The sequence below is a fragment of the Cornus florida genome, unplaced genomic scaffold (assembly GCF_030987335.1).
Source record: "Cornus florida cultivar Cherokee Brave unplaced genomic scaffold, ASM3098733v1 CherokeeBrave_3.0.0_Hap2_Chr02, whole genome shotgun sequence".
Classification (NCBI taxonomy): Eukaryota; Viridiplantae; Streptophyta; class Magnoliopsida; order Cornales; family Cornaceae; genus Cornus; species Cornus florida.
This window is the reverse complement of record NW_026775572.1, coordinates 26,954,652-26,970,083: the sequence shown is the minus strand read 5'-3', so window position 1 is coordinate 26,970,083 and position 15,432 is coordinate 26,954,652. Positions and strand designations below refer to the sequence as shown.

The following is a 15,432-nucleotide window of genomic DNA, read 5'->3' as shown; positions in this document are numbered from 1 at the left end:
TATACTCACTACAAGAAAAATGACTTTTTATCACGGTGGAAAAACTTTCTACCACGGTTCGACTCTCTACCACGGTTTTGCACCGACTTTCTACCACGGTGCGGAACCGTGGTAGAAAATCTATTTTCTCATAAAGTAATAGACTTTCTACCACGGTGCATAACTGTGGTATAAAGTGTTATACAATTTTTTTATTTTTTTTATTTTTTTATTTTTAAATAGTGTAACCCATTTGAAGCCTTTTTTTTTTTTTTTTTTTTCCTACTAATAGTCTTGCAAGGACCCCATAATCAAACCCTATGTAAATAAAAAATAGCATCATAACCAAAATAATTTTACAACTGACCAATAACATCACACATATATATATAAAACCAATTCTAAATCATTGTTTTATACAAAAATTAGCCATATACAAATTTCAAATAAGTACATGATCCACACCTTATATATTTACTTAACCAAAATAAAATAAAACAAAAATTCTTCGTATCTTCTTGCAACTTCTTCATGAGCCATACAAAAAATATAGCGGCAACAAAAAAAGTAACGGCAACAGCAACCCGCAATTCTAGCTTTGATCTACAAAGATGTAATAGTTGAAATAAGAGAATTAATATAAAGCAAGTTGTAAAGTTGTCAAAATTAAACCAAGCAAAGCAAGCATTATAATAAAGGTACATTGAAAGATCTACTCTTCATATTAACTCAAGCAAAACAAGTTCAGTGTGTCAAGGAAATAATCCCAGGATTAAAGCTTAAGCATGGCTTATTTAATAGGTTATTGAAAGTACACAACCCTCCCAAATTGCTCACAAGAGGGCTTTATTCAACAAAGAAAATGACCTTATCTAATTCAATTTTTCTTTCTTTTTGACACTTTTTTAGGACTGAAACCTGGCCAGATTCTTTTAGAAAGTTTAGTAGATCTATTGTTTTTTTATAACCTTTCTTCTCTTCTTTTCAAAAGGAAGCGCTTGGTTTAATTAAATACTAATTTATCTTGCTATACCTATTTTGGGATATGCTACCAATCAAATAAATGATCTAGGATGGTTTGTCAGCCATATTATATGGGACTCAGGTACTTGTGTCTTGAGTTGGTAAATGTCAAAGCAGGTAACTGTCTAAGGTTGAATATATCAAATACCTAAATCTGAGGACACTGTTAAATAAGAATTATTATTGCCTTGGATGATATGTCTTTTATGTGACATTGAGATTCATATCTACATCACCTTCTACTTTAGCACAAAGGTCATGTATTCTAGTACCAAATGGTGATTTAAGGGATTGACCTAACTCTAATTAATTTCTCACATTCAAAAACAAACTCACTTTTGATCTAAAGCTCACCTTATCACCACCACGTACATATGGTTCGGTTCTTAGGCGCATTTTTTATTCTTTATTTTTGCCTCTCACATTTGCTTTTATATACACTGCCATAAATAGAAGCTCAATTTCAACCTCTCATAGACAAAATAAATGACGACCACACACTTGCACAACATTAATTTGGACGCCAGTGTTTTAGAGTTTAGAAACAACTATATTTTCATTGTTGGCTATTCAAGTATATTAATAAGCATAATGAGGATATGTTTCACAGTTTCTGGATGTTTTTCTTTTGGTATATTTTTCTTAATTACGAAAGCACTAAGAACTTTCACTTATTTAAATTCAGATGTACTTTTTTTATTCAAGAACAAACATCATACAATCACAAAATATTCCACTATAGTAAAAAAAAAAAGACGAGAATTTATTATGAGAGAAAGCAATCATCAAACTAAGAAAAACCCAATGGCACCGTGACCTCTCTAAACCAGCAGTTCCGCCCCCTCCACCTTTATAACAAAAAACAGCACAACAGCATAATCTGAACATATAAACGCCCAAAAAGCTACTAAAAGAAAGAAATGCAAAATGGTAACACTACGGTTAAGCAAGCAACTCATGCTAACGCAGATATTATAGAAATGACTGTGATCACATTATAACTTAGCACGCACAAACAAATACACACAAAATAATTACAATATTATAGAGAGAAGGAGAAGCCTTTACCACTTCTAGGGGAAACTATATATACACTACTTAGTAACACTTCAGTTTTTAATTTTAAATTTCATATAAAGAAATTGGCAGACTGTGTTGGCACATTGATTGGATTGGGAAAACATCACTTTGTTCTATCAGATACCCACAATAAAAATCAACTAAAAAAAACTACAAAGGAGTCCACTGACAAAAATTATAGAGATGTACAAAAGTTTACCTCGGAAACAAACTTTGCAAACAAGATTTAAAGCTCACCAAAATGAAGATGAAGCACATTCTGTCAGAAACAAAGGAAAGGAAAAAAATATGGATCAGATCAGTTCGCACTAAGGTTTCATGAACTTCCTACAATAAACAAATAAATCAGAAGGAAGCCCAAAAATCTATTTGAAACAGTTTTTCCTAGCAAAACCTACTTCCCTTTGAAAATTCATAAAAAAATAAATTCTCAACCAATTTGCATGAAACCAATGTCCATTGGAAGCTTAAAGACTATATTTTTCTTCTATCAATTTAAATCAATAAATTTTCTTACCGATTAAATCAGGTTTGAAGGAAAAGATACGAAAAATTATGCTCACAAAACAGTTTTGACAGCATGTTAACATCAACTTTGAAAATCCATAATAATTTCAAACTTCAATCAATTTGAGCCAAACAAAAGCCTGTAAACTCATTAACAATTGTACTTTCATATCCAAAATTTAATTTAAAAGATAATAGTTATAAGTATTGAGATTTGAGTTCTAGAATCAGCATGTTTGTTTTCATTTTCCAACACAGCTCTTCATTTAAATTCTAACAATTCTTCAATTAATTTCACTCCATTAACAACAAGGTCGAAACCTACCATACCTACAATCTATATATGTCACAAAATCGAGTGGTTTGATGATAAAACTGTACTAATCCATTTTTTAAAATCGTCAATCGATAAGGAAAAATAAAAATTGAAAACCATTAAGTCCAACTTTCAAAACACAGCAATCCACCCATAAAGTATCTCTGAAGATTCCTCTGAATAATTAAACAAATATATAATCTATCTTAATTTAGTTGTAATTTGAACCAGAAATGTACTCTTTGAAAAAAATAAAAATAAAATAAATAAAATAAAACTAGAAATGTACTCTGAATTCTGTAATCTATATACTACATGCCCCAAATAGAAGGAAAAAAGACGTCGCCGCCCCACCCTAACCCAAGTTTTGTACTATACATCAAAGAAAAAAGCTGGTTGGTTATAACTTCACATTTTTTTAATGGAGCAAATTGTTTATAGAGAAATGTTGGAACAAATTCATTCTTCGGAACAAGGCAATTTACATAGATTTATTTGAAACGAAAACTATGTAAGGAGATATATGCATTCTTAAAAAGAATTCACAACATATGATGATGATGAAAAATAATCCACCAGTGCTGAAATAGGATTCATAACTAAATTAAATTCAAGAATAAAACTTCAAACTTACATCTGCTCGTTACATGATGATAGCAATTTCCTATAAATGCAAAGCACAACTTTTACGGAGCCAAAATGCTCGTTCCTCAAATCCTTATAAAATCTATGCTCAAGGTAATCAGTAATCTGTATAAGAACCAACAATGGAAGTCACTTCAAAAAAAGTCATAGGCACTTTGCCAAGGTTACAAATTTTAGAGTAACTTTTTTGGGTCTAACACAATTTTTGAACTATCAAAAATTTGTCATTAGGTTCAAGAGATTGATATTTTCATTGCTTCAAATTCTCAATTGTTTTTCACATTTTCTTAATCAATATTTCCATTATCTTTACAAGATTTTAGAGTAAATATTTGATTTCAACAGGGGGAAAATTTGAATTAAATAAAAAAAACTCTAGAAACTAAGAATATGAGCATAAAGTTAAGAGCACAAGGCAAGGCTTGCCTTCAAATAAATAAATAGATATTGGCTTCTCTTGTCTCTTAATGTGCCAGGAAAATTGTATTAGACTATTAGGTGATAAATTTCAATTTGAAACCGTAACTAGAAAAATCTTTCAAAAAAAAAAATAAAAAATTGATGGGTTAACTAAAGAATAGTATAGTGGCTGAAAACTTTATATGGTAACTGCAAATTTAAATTTAAATGTTGAATTCAGAAAGCTTGAATTTGCTTGAGTCGGGATTTATGATAGAGCCATGAATTGACAATACAATATGAATTGAATTTTCAGAACAATAGCCTCTTAGTGAAAGGGAAGTTAGGCCGTACATTTGGTATTCGTAATGGATTTTTCAAAGCATATTCATAAAGCTTCCCAATTTTTCGGTCTTTTGGTTCAGTATCCTACAAAAGGTGATTGACATAACAATATCAGAAGCCTTTAAAGGGGATAAACCCTAATTTCATATATACATCAACAAAATTGAAATCCCTAACATGTTCGTATGCATCCTCTTCAAAAATTGAACTCCTCTAGCCCAACTCTAACATCAAAATCACATAGATGAGTGGTGAGAAGAATAAGAATCAAAATTTATGTATCCATTTTAATTGATCGAGTAAGTTTTGCGAACACACACACACACACACATATATACGTGTATAAATAGAGAGAGAAATAGATTGGAAACAAACCTAGCAGCAGCGGTCGTCTCCAAATCGCCGAACACACCTTCGTGTCTCTAATGGAGGATTCAAGATTTAGGGTTTTTTCTTTAGGGGTTAGGGTTTGCTCTGATGGCCAACTGAAAGAGGCTCGATGGAGAGAGGGAAAAACATTTTCACCGGTTAGGGCTTTAATCCACCAGCACTGTATGTGGTTTTTTTTGTGTGGGTGTGTGGATTTGTCTCTGAGTTTTCGTTCGATACAGCTTGAGGGAATCGTGGCATAGCCATTCCTAATCTAGTCGCTCGCCATCACTCTACTGAATATATATATTTTTTATTTTATTTTTTTGGAGAGGACAAGCATTCAAAGTATCAGCGGCAGTAAAACCCGCTAATATAAATTCACCTCTTAACCGTGGTAGAAAGAGGACCTTTCTAGCACGGTTCTTGAGGAACCGTGGTAAAAAGATCGTGGTTAAAAGTTATTTTTCTTGTAGCGACTCTTGTCTAAGAAGCTCTATTTGTTACAAATTATTAATTACCTTCGGTCGTTACAGTCGTATTCCATTCTCTGTGGTAGATTGATTTTATCAAGCAATGGAAGACCAACGTGAAGCACAGTTTAAACATGTCATCGCTGGCCACACCAAAATTAACATGGCCGCAGTTTACCCCTTGCACGACACCCCTAAACCCTATGATGCCTCAGCCGGTGGCCAAGCCCTTGTGCGACACTAGCTGTAAAAATCTTGTCACCCTGTTAAGTATCGCCGGCCTTATTGTGTACATTTTAATGTATCTATCTTTGCACTATATACCACGCCCTCCAATATTTTATCTTCATTCACTCTCCATCGTCTCTCCTACATTCAACATGACCTCATCTATAAATACTAATACAAGTGTGATCCGTTAGTACAAAACTTTCATTAAACACGCTATTAATGTTTCGATCGCATGTGGCTACTAGTCGGTGTCCATGGCCAACGATATTTTGACGAATGATTGGTAAAAAAATGGTAGTGTAATTAAGTTTATTGTGACCATAGATGATGCTTTGTGGAAGGGAGTATGGTGACAAGTGACAACAGGCTTAATACGAGGGTCATTTGTAAGGACATAAGAGTCATATTTTCATTTCATAATTCAACAACAGGTACATCAATGTTAGGTCATCACTCCAAGAAATACAAGATCCAATATTCCAAGGAATTGACAATTAATTAGCATATTTATTAATACAGAAGAAAGCTTTTTTATTAGCTTGTTATGTCATCATTTCTCTCATTAAGATTATGTATTACAATACCCATCAAGGTTTATTTTATTTATGGAGTATCTGCACCCATTGTGTGTGTGTATATATATATATATATATATTGTAAATTTAACGTGTCACTGGAATGAAAAAAAATGGAGGATAAATGAAATATGCTGATGTGGCTATGTAAAAAGGTTGTGTAAGAGCATCTCTAGGGGTTTTTTTTTTTTGTTTTTTTTATCGAGAAGTCTATTAAGATACACTGTTATGTCATCAATGTGTAAAATTCTTGTCACCCTGATAAGTATCGCCGGCCTTATTATGTACATTTTTATGTATCTATGGCACTACATACCACACCCTTCAATATTTTATCTTCATTCACTCTCCATCGTCTCTCCTGCATTCAACACGACCTCATCTATAAATACTAATACGAGTGTGATCCGTTGGAACATGACTTTTATTGAACACACCATTAATGTTTCGGTCTTCTAGAAAAAAGTTAGTCTCTCGTCAGTTACGGTTGCTTGTCGCTGTCCGTGGCCAACTAGGAAGCATGGACACGCTAAAATGGGCGAAGAATCCATATTCGACACGTGTCGGTCATCGACATGCATTGGACACGCCCCGACACGTGTTAGTCATCGACACGCATCGAACACGCCCCAACACATGTCAGATACACCAAAAAAACGTGTCTTTTGACACGCTAGGAATATGTGTCCAACACGCGTGTCTTATTTTTGGGAGTGTAAAAGATAATTTTTGAAAGAAAATTGGGTTAAGGTATAAAAATATGTGAAGTTATTTAACAACTTTTACTCACTTATGTGGTCAGTACAAAATAATTTTAAACTTGTAAGATTGATATGCAATTTTAGACAAAACAAATAGATATTTAAGGCTAGTCATTACACTATTACACTATTACAAAACAAATAATTTTTTTCATTATAAGGTTCATGAAAAATAGTAACACTCACTAATTTTCAAAGTACTATATCATATATATATAATTTATATATTATTAGCTGTTCATGTCCTAATTTTTTTGGAATTGACAATTAATTAGCATATTTATTGATATAGAAGAAAGCTTTTTTATTAGCTTGTTATGTCATCATCTCCTTATTATGATTATGTATTACAATAAAAGTCAATGTTTATTTCATTTATGGAGTATCTGCAGCCGTTGTGTGTGTGTGTGTGTGTGTATATATATATATATATATATATATATATATATATTTGTAAATTTGATGTGTCACAAAAAATTTGGATTATTTATTTTTAGCAGCGGTTGTTTACGGTTAATTCATTAATGGAATGAGAAAAATAGAGAAGAAAGAAAATATGCTAATGTGATTGTGTAACAAGGTTGTATAAGAGCATTTCTAGCAGTCTGCCCACATATGATGTGTAATTTTTTTTTTTTTTTTTTTTTATGTCGAGTAGTCTGTTAAAATACACTGTCACGATATCAATGTATAAAATTGTTATGAATTTTACACAACCTTTTTACACAGCCATATCGGCATATTTTCTTTCTCCTCCATCTTTCTCATTCCATTAATAAAGTAAGTTTATAAAAATTATGTGGGGTCTAAGTATGACACTAGCTGGTCGTTATTGGGGATATATTTTTGTACAAAAGGTATAAAACAACTATCGGAGTTAAAAATAAATAATCCAAAATTTTTGTGTAAATCAATTGTAACCTAAGTCACATAATCCTTCTTAACAGGTATCGCTCTCATCCTTTGCGCACACTCCCGCTTAAATTCTCACTGCTTATGACTTAATTTTGCCATTCTCACGCTCCCGCTTTATATGACTTAAATTATGACACATCAGATTTACACAAAAAAAATATACACAACGGTTAGAGATGCTCTAAAATACACAATAATTTTACATATTGATGACGTGACAGTTTATTTTAACAGACTGCTGGAAATAAAAATAAAATTACACATGATATATTTTACACAAAAGAGTATTTTAACAGACTACTGCTCAAAATATATACGTGCACTTACCCAAAAAATATATATGTACGAGTATACTCGGCTATTAGTATTATTTTCAGGAAGTTGGGTTATCTTTCCATATTTTCTTCTTGTTACATGAGTGTGTCCATATGTACATATGTGTGTTTCAAACCTGAAGAATATATTTAAGAATGAATCTGGAACATAAAGATATAATCACAATCTTTCCATTAGAGGTTTTTTTTTTGTTTGTTGTTAATTATAGTGATATTAATTTGATCAAATTATAGAGAGTAATATACATATATGCATATAAATGAATACCAAAGTAAATTAAATATGCATAGAGAACACACATATACTTACCAAAAAAAAAGGGACACTGAAGTAAATTACATATAAATATCCCTCAAGGCTCATAATTTACAAGTTAGGACAAAACTCAAGTATGTTATACATGATAACAAGTAAAATGGGTATATATATATATATATATATATATATATATATACATATTTGGGTATAATAGACAAACAATCACCATATTCACAAATGTCTAGAGGTCTAATTTGAAGATCTAATATCAAATTTCGTTTAAGATTTATATATAGTGCCGCAACCTAAGTGTGCACACGGTTTGGTTCCTTACGGTTCCGGTCAGAACCAGAAACTGGAACCGTTTACAAAGGTTCCTAAAAAATGGAACCGGAACCGGAACCAAAACCGTATAGATTAGAACCAGTTCGATTCCATGATAACCATTAACCAGAGTTGACAGACAGCGTCTGAAGCTTGCAAACCCGAATTGGAACAGCGGGCGATAGAAACTGAAAGATATCGGTGTTTTGATTTTTTGAACAATATGAAATGATATGCCGATATGGGTTTTGAACTTTTGATTCTTGTAGACAGATCTAAAATATATAGATTTTGAACTTCTAATTCTTGTAGATTTTGTAGTTTACAGTTGTAGAGAGAGGGCAAGTTTAGCAGTTGCACAGAGAGAGAGAGGGGCATGCTTGTGTTAGGAAACGTGCTAGTTTTAAAAAAATTTCGAGGGATTTAAATTCATAGATCTTGATTCATTACATAGAGACAAGTTTTATGCAAAAATAAAACATGATGTATCATTCAATTAAAAGATTGAATACTTACATCAAGGTTTGAGTAAACCTTAGATCTCTCCTCTAAAGTGAATGTTCTCACTTATTGTAGATCCCTTTTGCTAGACACCTTTTTCATGGATCTCCATCTTCTTGGTAATGGTCTTGCCTTTAGGAATCACTCATAAGCCTCCTTGAATGACCTTGGAAAACTAGGCTTGTGGGAGCCTCCATTAGATGAGAACATAAACCCTAATTTTCTAGAGAGAGAAAATTTATTCCTTTTTCCTTCTCATAAAAATCACCCCCTAAAATATACATAGACCATGTATATTTATAGGCAACATAAAAATAAAGAAAAGGAAACAACAAATCCTTCTCCATCTCTAATTCATATGTCTCAAATCTAATATGATTCCAATATCAAGTTGGGCTATGAGTGAGAATCCATTGGGCCTATTATTTTATTGGCTACAATGAATTAATAATTGGCCCGGTCCATGGACCCAATTCAATTAATTCATAAATTAATTTCTACTCCACTAAAAGAAATTAATTGAACTCCAATTAAATAATAAATAACCTCTAAGTCAATATTGCACTTTGACCCCTCTATGCATAATTAGTTATCGGATAAATATAGCCATCAATCCGACTACTTAATTAATATATTTATTTTGGTACCTTTGATTATTTCTGGCTCAATCACAATAAAACATTTGTTTGACAAAAATAATAATTTAAATAAATAAATATATAATAAATCATTTTGTCTAAAAACACACGAAGGCCTTCGAATTTACTTTGTGATCAACCATAATCAATACAAAATAAATACAAGTAGCAATGATGCAAATATTGAAAATATAACCCTCTAACTATTAATTACATAACTACCCAAAGTGTCGGTTTAAGGATCCCGAAGAATCCGCCGAACAAATCAAAGTAATTATTAATTAATAAAAGAGTCTATACTTTTCTCATGCTTAAGAGTCAAATGCCATGACGGTGATAGGGAGTAATTGCATACGACGGCTCTCGCAATATATCTCAACCTAACGCGGATCCAGTTCAAGTCTTAATTAATTATGAGTCCATCCATAATTACCGACTATGAACAATTTATAATTACTATTTATATATCATGCATTGATTGTCATCACATACATATATATAAATATTTCTTGTAATTAACTGGACACTATCAATTTCATAGTGAATTGAAACATAATACATTGAATTCACCAATTATATAAATCATAAATATTTCAGATATGTCAGGAACATATGTCAATACAATCCAGATAGGAATTTGCTATGCCAGGGCATATAAATCCCAACAGCTCCCACTTGCCCTCATAGCCAATTCAAATTGCACCTAACTCCAATGTTATCCAGATGATGATCAAAATTATTGATCAATGACACCTTTGATAATGGATCAACAAAGTTGTGTTCCAATGCAATGTTTTAACTACAAGTGCATTTTCTTGCCGGACAATATCATGTCGAACATGATACTTCCTCTCAGTGTATCTTGTTCCTCTATGGAACCTTGGGTCATTGGTTTGGACTACTTCTGCACTATTGTCACAATATAGCTCGATAGGCAGGCTAGTATGCTCCACAACCTCTAAATCAGTGAGATCAAACCAATAGGCTTATATTGCCACCTTTAAGGCTGCAATATGTTCCACCTGCAGGTTTGAGTCAACAGTTGAAATCTGTTTGACAATCTACCAACTGATTTCCCTTCCATTAAGTGAACATACACTAAGTCATGAACCTCATAGTATCTACTTCTGATTGAAAATCAGAACTAGCATACCTGACTAGGACCATATCATCACATCCATAAATGAGTATGATATCATTGATTCTCCTTAGGTACTTAATGATATTTTTCACAATAGACCAGTTGTCAAGTCCAGTATTGGACTGATCTCTACTGACTATCCCTACCATGTAGCGGATGTCCTGTTTGGTATAGACCATGGCATATATGAGACTCTCATATGCCGAAACATATTGTTCCAGTCTCATTTGCTCAATCTCCTCTGCTAGTCTTGAAAAACTACTTACTAGAGAGAGCGATCCATATCAATAAAGCAAGAACTCATTCTTTGAGTTATGCATACCAAACCTGGTCAAAACTTTATCAATGTAGGATTATTAAGATAAGCCTATTTTCCTTTTAACCTGATCTTACAAAAGCTTGATCCTAGGAATATAGCTTACATCTTGAAAATCCTTCATTTAAAAGTAATTGAACAACTACCTTATAATTGATGACAAAACTTCCACGTCATTATAAATGAGTAGGATGTCATCAATATATAGAATTAAGAAAAATAATGACATTCCCTTGTACACTCATGATTTATTCACTAAGAAATCTTCTGGTATCTTTTTGTAGATTAACTTGCCTTCCATAGGAATCACCCTACTAGAAAGTTCTACAAGATCCCAGAATTTATTAGAATACATAGATTCCAACTCTGATTTCATAGTAACTCACCAAAACGATCTGTATCCACATCGGTTCACGCTTCCGTGTAGCTTACTGGGTCCAACTCATGTTTAACAGGGATGTCCATAATGGTCTCACCTAAAAACATGATTCTGTCGAATTGGATGATAATCCTCCCACTACATCAATGTACCGATGCAAGAATCTGTGTAGTAGATGATGCTAACGCATCAATAGGGAATTCATATATTATTCTCAATCTCTATAATAAGTGTGTTCACATGTGGTACATCTGGTACTCATACCAAATTATCTAACATTATGCTACTAGGTATGTGATTCATAATATGATTCTCCTATAGATAAACAGTGAGTGAAAACAATCAACTTTTATCTTTGAGATCATAAAATAATCCATCCTAGTGACATTTAGAGTAGCTATCAAATCTAGCATGCCTATGATCTGATTCCAACTTACTTGTCCATATCAAACGCACGTGTGCAAGACTACCCCATATGTGCATATGATTCAAACTAATATTTAGTCAAAAACACAGCTCAACGGTATCCTTGAGACAGACTAAGATGGAATGCAGTTCATAATGCGCATCGATGTCATTAACGCTAAACTCTTAAATGAAAGAGATAATGTGGCATTACTGATCATAGATCTAACCATGTTAAGTGGAATTCTGTTATTCCTATTTGACACCTAAATTAATTTAGCGTCAATTGCGGAAAACTGGTACACAACACCCTCATTGACTATATAGTCTTTGCACTATCCCAAGAAATACTCAAATACTCGATCAGATCGAAGTGTCTTGATAAGTTTACCTAATCTGAGCTCCACATCAGTCTTGACCCTCTCGGAATATACCAAAAGTATAAGACTTGTGTCGCAACAGGTAAATTTATCCAAAACGTGAGTAATCTTGATTGGATGTTCATAAGACTACACGTGTACGTGTGTACCGACTCCAATTGTTCTTTATGTCTATTTCATTTGGCTGATTAAGCCCTTAGAGTTATCTATCCTTCAAAACAAGATTCACAAGTTTGGTTTAGGCTCCTCTGCCTCACTAGGTAATAAACCTTCTTTAACCAATCTTTAAATTTCATTTTGATTGATTACAACCCAAAAATAGACACCAAAAATACAATGAGTCAGGAATAACAAATTTTCTCTTAACATTCAATCTAGAAGATGCAACATTAGTTTCTACATCCTGCAAATCTTAAGAGCTTGTGATTATAGTATATTAACCATCTTTCAATACACCAGAAGCAATCACATATCTACTCAATTTTATAAAACCAGTTTTACAAAATAACGATCTAGTTTTTTTATAAGCCAAAAGTGAAATAAGAATGAGATTGTGTTTCACTTCTGTGCATAAAGATAGTTCTCTAATACTAATATCCTCATACTCTCTAATTTCAGATGTAATACTCCCACTGACTTAGTTACAACCTTGGCATCAGGTCAAAAGATAAATATATACCCATATCATCAAGGCTTCTGGATTCCTGAAATCCTTACAATAAATTGCAAACATGTTTAGTGGCTCCAGAATCTATCCATCAGGAATCAATAGATACAACCACATAACATGGTTCAATGATTAAATATATATTTTCCTATGCCACGTCATTGCTTAGACAGTTTGTCCTTTAGTGTCTTAGTTAACGGCAAAAGAAACAGTTTCATTCGCCCTCAACATACACTGCCTTATTCCCTTTAACCTTTTAGATACCTATGTTTTGTGCTAGCCTAGTCCTATTATCATCCTTCTTCTTTGCTTTGCCCATCCACTTGGGCCTAGAAGAAGATGGTATAGACTAGGTTAGATTGATAGGAACGCCCATACTCTTGATTATCCCTTCTTCTGTTACCAATTCTATAAGAATATCAGCGAGTGTGAACTCAAATTGATTCCTTATTTAGTTCACTCTAACAGAGTCGAATGAGTTTGGTAACAAGGCAATAATCATGTCAACTTGAAACTTACCACCCAAGTCAGCCTTATTGATCTCCAGCTAATTTTTAAATAATAAACAATCATTTTCCAAAATTTGATTTCAAACTGGAGTTCATGAGGCTATCTTGATGTATTTAAATTTGACACAGTACTTAGGCATATGCTCTATCTAATCTCACCAAAATATCTCATTGACATTTAATATGATGCTTGAAGAAAATAAAATAATACAAATGCTAGCTTTGGAGTATATTCGAGTTAAACTCTAGAATATTGCACCAAGTCATATCATTTGCCTTATCTAATTTATTAAAAGCATTAATGTCAAATTTGGTATCTCAAAGTAAAAGAGATAGGTATAGGAGTAATAAACACATTTTGTACCCTTACGTTGTGAATAAAATATCTAAGTTCATTTTCCAGTCATTATAAATAAGGTCCAATATCATAGAATATGTAAGCAAGTAGATAAACTGGATTAGACATAATTAATCTGAATATAAATGCATTCATACAATATGCAAGGTGAACTATTAATAATGTCATGCATATTTAAAATTAAAATGAGCTTGTTAACCACATAATACAATAAATCTCAATCGAATAAGAGATCATTATCATTATTGGTGAACAATCCCTTTTAATTAATGCGGGTCCCTCAACTCTGTAGCATAATAGATCAACCAATCAATATGTCAATAACTTATCCTGTTGGAGGAGTTCATTATTACTATTGTTGAGATTCATTTACTATTAGGTGAACACTTCCATTAAAATAGTATGTGGGTCCCTTAACCACTGCATGAAAAATCGGATAACCAATACACCAATAACTTATTCGGTTGGCGAAGTTCATTATTGCTATTGGCGGGCAAATCCCATCATCTCCATATCTCTTAAGACAATGCCTTGTCTATCTATATGAAATGACTCCCGATTATGTTTAGCCTTTCTAAAATCACCTAGTGTAGACCACTCCGTTGGGGAGCTAACACTATTGATTTTAGATTGAGTGTATAACGTTATTAAAACTCTAACGAAAAATTAAACATTAAATATGTTGTCATTATAATCTAGACTCTTTAAATCATGCGTAGGGCCTTATTTTTAAAGATCTAATTACAATGAACATTTAATATTTTTAGTTTCATGAGACAACCATTCTTGTAATATTAAGACTCTTCAAATCATGCGTGGGGCCTTATTTTTGAAGATCTAATTACAATGGTTTTAATAACGAAGGCCATGGGGTAATGTATAAAAATCCCCGCTCCCACTCAATTTTTAGTCATTAATAATTAGGGTTTTCAATTTACATGATATAATGCATGCAAAACGTCTTGATTTTAATCCAATTAAATTTAGAAAATATTTGGACTTTAAACGATTCACTAATATTTAACTTGAGGCACACTTCAAAAATAATTTATAAAAATAATTTTTCATTTCCCAATAAGTGCCCTCTAATTAATTAGTAATCAAATCCAATTAATTTTCATAATTTAACTAATATAAATCAAGCCATTTAAATAAATATCATGGATCCAATGCATGAACAATAATAATTAGCAATTAATTATTTCATGCATCACATACAACAATAAATGACAGATAAAGCAAATTAAATGGCCAATGGATTCAGCTTTTAACATTTAATTACTCTAAGTATTGCGCGAGGATCTTCCATCAGCTTGCAAACACCCGCAGGAGCTTGATACGCGCTAGGAGAAGCAAAACACTGCTTGGAACGCGACTAGAGGGCCCCACACGCGCTCACACGCGCCTGGGGCATGCTGCAGGTGAAGCCACGCGCTCCCACGCGCTGGCACGCGCCTGGGGCGCGTGGAACGCGCCCCCACGCGCTGGCACGCACGTGGGACGCGTGGGACGCGCCTGCACGCGCGTGGAGGCCATACACACTTGGCTGGCGCGTGTTCCTCACGCGCCAGGCTCACCCCACCGCTGCCACACCTGATTCTA

The 15,432-nt window shown here is 33.1% G+C and overlaps 1 long non-coding RNA gene across 3 annotated transcripts; it reads right to left on the bottom strand.

The window, feature by feature from the left end:
- Positions 1-333: 333 nt before the first annotated feature.
- LOC132294411 (uncharacterized) lies at positions 334-5,089 on the bottom strand. 3 transcript variants are annotated; one of them, XR_009478060.1, is made up of 6 exons: positions 4,670-5,089; positions 4,472-4,516; positions 4,304-4,378; positions 3,540-3,655; positions 2,282-2,341; positions 334-582 (listed from the first exon to the last, which is right to left on the bottom strand). It is a non-coding gene; the product is annotated as an uncharacterized LOC132294411 (long non-coding RNA). The 3 variants fall into 3 exon arrangements; XR_009478061.1 differs by lacking the exon at positions 4,472-4,516 and having other exon boundaries at positions 4,670-5,086; XR_009478059.1 differs by lacking the exons at positions 4,304-4,378; positions 4,472-4,516 and having other exon boundaries at positions 4,670-5,076.
- Positions 5,090-15,432: the final 10,343 nt, after the last annotated feature.